General features: G+C 45.7%; 1 long non-coding RNA gene across 2 annotated transcripts; it reads right to left on the bottom strand.

Annotated features, from left to right (window-relative positions):
• Positions 1-402: 402 nt before the first annotated feature.
• On the bottom strand, positions 403-8,127 carry LOC129144443 (uncharacterized). 2 transcript variants are annotated; one of them, XR_008548879.2, is made up of 5 exons: positions 8,054-8,127; positions 6,611-7,846; positions 5,163-5,776; positions 2,216-2,329; positions 403-2,032 (listed from the first exon to the last, which is right to left on the bottom strand). It is a non-coding gene; the product is annotated as an uncharacterized LOC129144443 (long non-coding RNA). The 2 variants fall into 2 exon arrangements; XR_008548880.1 differs by having other exon boundaries at positions 1,599-2,032; positions 5,163-5,773.
• Positions 8,128-8,968: the final 841 nt, after the last annotated feature.

The following is an 8,968-nucleotide window of genomic DNA, read 5'->3' as shown; positions in this document are numbered from 1 at the left end:
CCAGCGAACAAAGCGAACATCCCCGCCTCGCAGAGCTGCACCTGAGCAGCAAGAGAGCACCGAACCTCAGGCGGGATGTGCACATCCGTAAGCAGACTCTCACCAAGGGGAAAAGTCAGCAGGTCAGGGAGGATCAGAAGGTGTTTGGGGGATGTTGCCATTTTCAATAGAGTGATTAGAATGGACCACACTGAGAAGGGAATGTCTCCACCACACTTGAGATAGGCGAGTGAATTTGTTTCCTATGGCCGCTGTAACCAAGTAGCACAAGCTAAGTGGCTTCAAACGACAGAAATTGTTCTTTCACAGCCCTGGAGGCCAGAAATCCCATCTCAAGGTGCCTCCTCTAGCTTCTGACGCCCCAGTGCTCCCTGGCTCACAGCTGCTTCTCCAGCCTCTGACCTGTCTCCATGCAGCATCTTCCCTGTGTGTCTCTGTCTTCTCCTCTTCTGAGGGACACCGATCCTCTTGGGTTAGGTCCTACCCTAATGGCCTCATCTTAATTTGATGACATCTGCAAAGACTCTATTTCTATATAAGCTCTCATTCACAGGCAGGGGAGCCAGGACTTTAACCCATCTTTACTGAGACACAATTCAATCCACAGCAGTGAGGAGATCAGACTTCCAGATCACTGAGGGACAAGCAGCCCAGAGAGCTGGAGCCCCCGGCATGCCCATGGCCAGCGAGGAGTCCATTGTGGCTGGAGGAGAGGCAGGAGAGGAGGAGCTGTTAGGAAATGAGGAGGTCTGAGAACAAGGAGGAGGAGCAGTGGCACACATTTAGGCTTTGCTGATGGTTGGACTTGGTGGATATCACAGATGGAGCTCCCTTTTTCAGAGCTTGACGTCAACTCTGAAGCCGGGTGAGGAGTGAAGATACAGGTGCAGTGCCCCTCATGCCTCCCACACCTGCTGCTGAGCATCCTGACAGATTCCGCTTGTTTCTGATCCTGTTTGCATCTTCTCGGCAATGATTCCACTCCTTACTAAAGACGCAGGGAACATCTGATGTTCAAGTTTTGAATTACAAGAAAAGTTTCATCAGAGGTAGTTTTGATAAATAGTTTTTTTTTCTTTTTTTGGTGGGGGGGATGGAGTCTCACTCTTGTCACCCAGGCTGGAGTGCAGTGGCGTGATCTGGGCTCGCTGCAAGCTCCACCTCCTGGGTTCAAGCAATTCTCCTGCCTCGGCATCCTGAGTAGCTGGAATTACAGTTGCCCACCACCACGCCTAGCTAATTTTTATAGTTTTGGTAGAGATGAGGTTTCACCATGTTGGCCAGGCTGGTCTTGAACTCCTGACCTCAAGTGATCCACCCGCCTCAGCTTCCCAAAGTTCTGGGATTACAGGCATGAGCCACCGTGCCCGGCCAATAGTTTTGTTTTAAGTACAGACATGATGAAAGCCAATGAGATGCCATGTAGTGTTTTACAATCCTTAACACAGAAATGGCTTATTGTCTCCAATGCAGTCTTAGAGTTTATAGGAGAAAAGAATACAAATCCATGTTAATATCTAAATTTCCATGCCATTTTCCCACCCCAGTTATTAGACGATGTTATAACATCTTCCAGATCTGTTTTCACTTTTTCCTTTGGAAATAGTTGAGCTAATGGAGGAATTTATAAAGCAACCCACTCATATCCATGAATCAGTGTGAAATACTGCACCCTGGTGGAAATATCCCTCCTGTCCGGGGTCTGTGATGACATCCCACTCCTTCCTCAACCAGCATCCATGTCCTGTGTGCTCAGTTAGCAAAGAACTCGGGGTATAAAGAGTAGAAGAAAACGTGCCTGCCTCAGGTCTAACGGGCGGATGAGAACTAGAGCAGGGTGAGGGTCAAGTTACCTCCTGAGGATGACTAAAATGTTCAGGTTGAGCGAGGCAGGAAACCCAGCGAAGAGGACAGTGTGGGCCCTAAGCAGGCACAAGGAGCTCGTCTACGGGGCACAGGAGAGGAAGCAGCAGAGGTCTTCTCTGCCTGGCTCCACTCCCATGCTGGATGGGAATGGGCGGGTGAAAAGGAGCTGTGAAAAGAGGTTATAGGCATGAGGAGAGGACAGCTCGTGGGGCCTCCGTGGGGCTGCACACTCCTGTACTGGGGTTGGCAGGGGGTGGTTGTAAGAAAACAGGACTCTGTTTCTCATGCCAGTGCAAGACCACCCAACTTAGGACGGTGCTTCTCAGACTTCTGTGTACACAGTACTCACCTAGGGAGCTTGTGAAAATTCTGTGATTCGGGAGTCCTGGAGTGGGTTCTGGAGTCTGCATTTTCAATAAGCACCTGGTGCCAAGAGACCTGGTCCATAAAACACAGAGCAGGGCTGGGAGAGAGGTGGGAAGTTACACAGGCTAGCCTGTTAGCAGTGGCAAATTCATATGGGTCTGCAGGATTATGAGTGGGGCCTGAACTCTGCTAAGATGCAGGCGTAGTTCGATGATCACCAGCCATTGTTCTAGAGGTCACGAGATTTGTAACTTCCCCAATGACTTCTGTAAATAATACCATTTTTGTAGAACCTAAGGTTGGCCTTTTGAGTTTACTTTTCAGACTTTTGCATTTCTGCCTACGTGCCAACTCCACTTGGACTCATGACTCATGACTCACCTGGTCCTGGGGCCCCATCCAGAGACAGATGCAGCTCAGGAGGACCATTTTCAACACCCCTGTGATGGCAGCCCCAACCAGCCAGCAGCACCCATTCCGTAGCCCCCTGCCCAACAAACTATCCTTGAAAATCCCTAGCCCCAAGCCTATGGGAAGATTGACATGAGTGATGGGAACTCCAGCTGTCCCACATGCCCAGCCTCATGTCAATCACACGCTTTCTTTTAATTTTTTATTTTTATTTTTTTTCAGTCTCACTCTTTGACCTAGGCTGGAGTGCAGTGGTGCAATCTTGGCTCAACATAACCTCCGCCTCCCAGGCTCAAGGTTTTCCTGTGTCAGCCTCCCAAGTAGCTGGGATTAGAGGCATGCACCACTACTGCTCGGCTAATTTTTGTATTTTTGCTAGAGACAGGATTTCACCACGTTGGCCAGGCTGGTCTCGAACTTCTGACCCTAGGTGACCCACCCACCTTGGCCTCCCAAAGTGCTGATATTACAGGTGTGAGCCACCATGCCTGGCCTCTTACTATTTTCTATAAAATTACATTTTATTTCATTGTGCTCAGTAAATGGGGCTTACACAATTTCTGTGTTTTAAAAGTTACATGGTTTTTGTGGCCTATCATATAACTAATTAAATCGTTCATTTACATTTATACAATGTGTATTTGTTTTCTTTGTATTATATACAGTATAATAGCTCTGAAATTAAACTTTTAACTTTTTGTTGTTAAGGTCTGTATTTTACTATTCTAAAGTCAATGAACAGCTTAGAAAATAATTTTATTTATTTATTTTTGAGACAGAGTCTCTCTCTGTCATCCAGGCTGGAGTGCAGTGGCATGATCTAGCATGATCTTGGCTCACTGCAACCTCCGCCTCCCGGGTTCAAGTGATTCTCCCACTTCCACCTCCCGAGTAGCTGGGATTACAGGTGCACACCACCGTGCCTGGCTAATTTTTGTATTTTTAGTAGAGATGGGGTTTCTCCCTGTTGGTCAGGCTGGTGGAACTCCTGACCTGAGGTGATCTGCCCACTTCGGTCTCCCAAAGTGCTGGGATTACAGGTGTGAGCCACCATGCCTGGCCAATTAAAAGCTGTCTTTGCTGCAATGCTGTGGTCTTGGTGAATGGATTTTGTCTGTGCAGTGCACAGAAAGAACCCAACAGGCAATTAGACCGCATGATTCCTTCTCAGGCTAACTCCCAATCCTTGGCATCCCTTAGAGGATCTCCATAATTGGAATAAGTCTCTATACCATAGTCAGCAACTACCTTCCAAGAAATCTAAATATGAGAGATATTTCCTTTCAGAATTATATGCAGTAGAAGCAGTCATACACTTCATCCTCTGCTCATTGGCCAGAGCCAATAAACCTTGACATTTTGTTTCTGAAAGCCCTTAAAATTCACACTTTTTTTTTACATTCAAAAATTTCTTAACACTTAACAGATGAATGCCCTGATATTGAGGACTAAACTTTGATTTTTTATCTTGCTCAAATTCCTGTCTAAGGGGTCTGGGGAGTCATGCCCTATGAATCATAAATTCTCATTAGATGGGTTTTATTTAACCCTATATATTGCAACTTACTTTCCAAACTGACTCTGGCATAATATTATGAGAAAAAGAAGAAAATCAAAGTATTTTACCCCAAAACATGTTTCTTTGCCATATTTTGAAATGGCCCTGCAAAGCTGTTCTTTGTGGGAGAAAATTTTCATCTGTAAAGAATCTCTTAACATAGCCAGATCTTTTTCTTCCAGACCCTCCTAATTCTAAAGAGATTAACTAAGATCTGAATAGGAAACATTTGTCATCTATTGTCTCTAAGGGCAGCCACTATAAGACGTCAAAAGAACTCTGGTCTCCACAATCTTTATCTTAACCAGAACGTTGCCTTTCTATCAATCCCGAGTCTTTAGACAAACTCAACCAATTGTCAACCAGAAAATGCTTAAATTCACCTGTAGCCTGGAAGCCCCTGCTTTGACTTGTCCTGCATTTTTGGACCAAACCAATGTATTTCTTAAATGTATTTGATTGATGTCTCATACCTCTCTAAATTGCATAAAACCAAGCTACACCCAACCATCTTGGGCAAATATTCTCAGGACTTCCTGAGGGCTGTGTCATGGGCCATGGTCCCTCATATTTGGCTCAGAATAAATTTCTTCCAATATTTTACAGAGGTCAACTCTTCATTGACAACATACTCTGGAAGGCAGTACCTCCTTGACAAACTGAAAGCCAACTAGAAATGAAGGCAACCCCCAGGAGGAAAGGGACCCCAGTCTGTGCACTCCCTGGCTCTCCCTCCTGGTGTCCTCCTTCCCCAAAACCTTCCAGGTTCATTCCTGGCTAGGCAGGCAGGTGCGGGCTTGTCAGTGGGTACATCCTGGGGCTAGATCTGCTTGGGCTTAGATGTGACTCCATTGCTTTAAGCTGGGTGGCTTGGAGAAGAGTACTGAACTCCTCTGAACCTCACTGTTCTCATTTGGAAAATGGGAATAATAATATTTCATACTGAAAGAAAGGAACTCACCTGGAGTTACAGGAAGGAAGTTGCATCCTTGAGTCGAGACTGACTTCTAAGGCTTTAAGTATCCTTGAGTTGACAGCCACAGCCACGCTGAGCTCTTGGTGATAAACGAAGCTGGAGTGCCACACTGAGCTTATGTGTCTTTAAGATTTCCTCGATGGAACGAAGAAAAGATCAAAATGGGGCCCGTGTTGAGGAATTCAAGTATCTCCATACAGCAATGATATGTTTTGAGAAGTTTTCAAAATTGGAACTCAAAGGACAAGGCAATCATTTCAGGTGGATTTGCCCCACAAGAGAATTTATTGAGACAAAAGTATATCAGTTTGAACTTCCCAGAAAGTATGTTTTGAGTAAACAGAGTAGACTAAAGCATCCACTTCCAAAATTATCTACTTGAATGTTACAAGGAATGATAAACTGCCATTGACTCAATGCTTCATTGAAATTTGTTCTTGCTAGTGTCAGAGGCATTTGAACCAGAGTGACTCCATCTTGAAAAGGGGCTGGTTGAAATGGGGCTAAGACCTGCTGGGCTGCATTCCAAGGAGGTCAGGCATTCTTAGTCACAGGATGAGATAGGAGGTCAGCTCAAGATACAGGTCACAAAGACCCTGCTGAGAAAACAGAATGCGATAAAGAAGTTGGCCCCAAACCAACCAAAACCAAGACAACAATGAAAGTAACCTCTAGTCATCCACACTGCTCCTTACGTGCTAATTGCAAAGCATTAGCATGCTGAAAATGCCGTCACTCCCACCAGCACCATCAAAGTTTACAGATATCATCGCAATGTCCAGAATTACCCAATGTGGTCTGAAAAGGGGAGGAACCCTCAGTTCAGGGAAATCCCTGTCCCTTTCCTGGAGAACTCATGAAAAATCCAACCCTTGGCTGGGCTCAGTGGCTCATGCCGATAATCCCAGCACTTTGGGAGGCTGAGGGGGGAGGATCACCTGAGGTCAGGAGTTCAAGACCAGCCTGGCCAACATGGTTGAAACCCCATCTCTGCTAAAAATACAAAAATTAGCTAGGTGTGGTGGCAGGCATCTGCAGTCTCAGCTACTCAGGAGGCTGAGGCAGGAGAATTGCTTGAACTCAGGAGGCAGAGGTTGCAGAGGCCCAAGACCACACCATTGAACTCCAGCCTGGGTGACAAGAATGAGACTCCATCTCAAAAAAAGAAAAGAAAAGAAAAGAAAAATCCACCCCTTGTTGAGCACAAAATCAAGACGTAACTATAAGTATACTCAGCTGAGCAGCCCATTCCACTGCTCTGTCTGTGGAGCAGCCATCGGTTATTCCACTGCTCTGCCCGTGGAGCAGCCATCATTTATTCCACTGCTCTGCCCGTGGAGCAGCCATCATTTGTTCCACGGCTCTGCCCGTGGAGCAGCCATCATTTATTCCTTTACTTTATTAATAAACTTGCCTTCACTTTATGAACTCACCCCAAATTCTTTCTTGTGTGGTCCAAGAATCCTCTCTTGGCATGTGAATTGGGATCCCTTTCTAGTAACACCAGCTCATTAGGTTAAGTTTCTAATTTAATAGATTTACTTTTTGGGCACTTGATTTATAAGGAATACACACAGTTCACAAATAACTATTTTTACAGGACTTGGACCATGCCCTATTATTTTAAATCCTCCTGAAGATTTATGATTTTTGTAACTTTTTCTATTGTCCTATTATTAGTCCTGGCTATGATTTTTTAATGGAAAAAGCATAGTCAGGTGAGCCAACTGCAATTGTAATCGTATTCCTATGGGAAACACATGCCCCTGAATGGTTTGCTTTATAACAAGGATTCACTAAGAAGTTGCAGGGGAAGTGAAGCCGGCCTGTTGAAAACAAGGCCAGAGGGCTTCCCCTTTCCAAGAGCTCTTTTTTTCTTCTGAAGTCTGGAAACCAGGGTGGAGTATAATATGCAGAAAATATTCAAAGAGCCTCGCCCTTTCTTTCCTCTTAAGACAAGGAAAGCCCAGAGTCCTGGGAAAAAATAAAGAACTTGAAACTTGGGGAGCAGAAATAGAAACAGGAAGCCCAGAGCAGCAAACCGCCTTGCCCAGGTGGGAGAAGGGCCATGCACAGAGCTCTCAGAAGGCCCTGGTAAGGGTGGCCCTTGCCAATGGCTCCCCCATCTGCACACTGCACGGGGGCCTCCCCGACACACCACTATTGCTTTTCTGATGAGAGAGGAAGCAGCTCTTCTGCAAAGGGACTAGGCCTGCAGAGTGATCATTTCAGAGCCCCAGGGGAGTTTGGTGGATCTGCTCTTTCAGCATTCACAGGGGTGGGAGGCTTCTGGCAGAAACAGAGGCTTTGATCTATTATTTACGAAAAGCATCGGAAAAAAAATCAGTCATTTGAAGGTGCCTGAAAAACAGCTTCTCTTAGGAGCTTCCTCCCTCCTGGAACTGGCTCAAGTGGGACACGTGGTCCGCCGGGAGGCCTCCGACCAGGGTCTTCCTCCTTTTGAGCTTGACATGGTGTGCACTAGGGCACCTGTGAGCTTGGCACCTCTGAGCTTGGCACCTAGGAACAATCGCAAGCAAACGTCTCTGATTCTCTGACACAGAGGGTGTTCTGTAAGCAGCTCCAGTCTGGTCTCAGGGTCACGATTAGAAATTCCTGCCTTAGCCTTTTGCTGTTTCCTTTTAGGGGTTAAGGCTGTCCTGGTGAAGCTGTGTTGGAAAAGAAGGCAGTAAAAGTTATTATAATTCAGTTTGTGGTGCAGCTTATATTCCTGCATTAAAAATGAATCATGGAAGACCGTTTGCCCTGAAGCGTGCCTCAGCTGCCAAACATCACATTGCACAGTGGCAAAGAGAATATATACATAGAGGCTTATAAAGTCATACTTTGCTCTTAAAAGAAATTTTCTCTCTCACCAAAGAAAGTACTCAATATGGTTCAGAAAACAGGCTTCAAGTGTTCGAAGGTGGCCTCAGAAGGAGGCCTTATTAGAATCCTTTTCTAACTATGAGCCAATCAGACCCTCCACTGTGACTCTCTCTATGGTAGCAACAAGCCACACCCTTCAGGCTGACTGAATAACTGATTCAGGCATGTTAGGCACATTAACTCATGGACCAAAACACCGCCTCACCTGCTGAAACAGAGATTCATTTATCTCAATCTATGGCTCAACATCTATCCATACATACATACATACAGTTGTCCGTCTGTTCATCCATCTGTCCATGCATCTGTCCATGCATCTGTCTGTTCATCTATCTGTTCATCTATCTGTCCATATGTCCATCCATCCATGTGTTTATTCATCTGCCCATTTGTCTGTGCATCCAACCATCTGTCCACCTGTCCATCCATCCATCCATCCATCCACTCATCTGGCCATCCATCTGTCCATCCATCTGTCCATCTGTCTGTTCATCCATCCATCTGTTTGTCTATCCATCCATCCAACCATTGATTCTCTGTCTTGTTCCAATAAAAAAACAAGTCTGACTAGTAATATTACCAGCATTACTCAGAGACTTGGTGATTAATAAAAGAGGATGGAATAGAGGATAAAATAGGAAGCAAACAAACAAAAAAAAGGAAGGGCTGGGCATGGTGGCTCATGCCTGTGATCCCAGAACTTTGGGATGCTGAGTCAGGAGGATCGCTTGAGCCTAGGGGTCTGAGACCAGCCTGGGCAACAAAGTGAGACCCCGTCTCTTAAAACAAAAAGAAAAAAAAAAAAGAAAAGAAAAGAAATCAGCTAGTGTGGTGGTGCACACTTGTGGTCCCAACTACTTGGGAGGCTGAGGTGGGAGGATTGCTTGAGTCCACTTCGAGGC

This window comes from Pan troglodytes, chromosome 5 (assembly GCF_028858775.2).
Source record: "Pan troglodytes isolate AG18354 chromosome 5, NHGRI_mPanTro3-v2.0_pri, whole genome shotgun sequence".
Lineage (NCBI taxonomy): Eukaryota > Metazoa > Chordata > Mammalia > Primates > Hominidae > Pan > Pan troglodytes.
Note: the sequence above shows the minus strand (reverse complement) of the source record. Positions and strands in the feature narration are given on the sequence as shown.